This window comes from Penaeus monodon, chromosome 29, assembly GCF_015228065.2.
Source record: "Penaeus monodon isolate SGIC_2016 chromosome 29, NSTDA_Pmon_1, whole genome shotgun sequence".
In the NCBI taxonomy this organism is placed as follows: domain Eukaryota; kingdom Metazoa; phylum Arthropoda; class Malacostraca; order Decapoda; family Penaeidae; genus Penaeus; species Penaeus monodon.
The window spans coordinates 4439865-4440814 of NC_051414.1; positions in this window are offsets into that span (position 1 = coordinate 4439865).

A 950-nucleotide genomic window follows, 5' to 3' on the forward strand; every position below is an offset into this window, starting at 1 on the left:
CAGTTATCATCCAGTGGTGTCGCCGTTGCATGATAGAAAAATATAAAACGAAAGAGAGAACAAGAAAGCATACTGATAATAAAAGGTAGACTCTTGGATGTATATTGAGTATTGGTTCACCGAAAATAACAGCTGTTACCGACCCAGCTGTGATTTTCGTCCACCGTAATATGAACAAAGCAAAATCACCTCAATGTGAACAGTGACTCATAAGCAGGGGGGGAAGAAGGGTTATTTCCCCTTGCCATATAATGTTTGCGTTACTTTCTTAGGCTTAGAAGGTAGGCCTTAGGTTTAGAATTCTGGATAATGAGACTTCCGGTTCGCTCCGAATCTTCTTCACTAATATGTGGACTGGGATTCAGAAAGAATGGATTTCACGTATGATTCGTCTCTGCCAATCAAGCTGATTTGATTAAACTTGATTAAATGGACGCATAATTGTAAAAGGGCAAATGCGATGGGTGATAAATCAAATACGCTCACTGGAGCCCACCCACACACATAAACGCACGTGAGTGAAATTCACATCAAACGTATGAAACCGTACGAATGGATATGTTAGCGCGTCTATGTATTTGTTATAGCGTGTGAATGTGTGTTCGTCTGTCTGACTGTCTACCTTTAGAGCAACACAGTGGTCCTTACAGAAGGGATTTGCATAGACTTACCATCAGCGAGGGGACGGCACAGGGAAATGGTCTCGCGGTCAAAGAGCTATTACGAACTGAGAAGGAGAGGAAATTTTCGAGAAAACTGTGACTATGGTTTGAAAGTACTTTCATGTACAGTTTCCAAACTACGCATGAGGGCAGGGACAGCTGCCTTCTTCAGGACTATCCCGCTAATTTCCAAAGACACTTCGATTCTTGGTGAAAGGAGAAGACTTGGAATGAACTTGAGGCACTGCAGAACCAAGCAGGACAGTCTGAAGGAGCTGTTGTGTATAG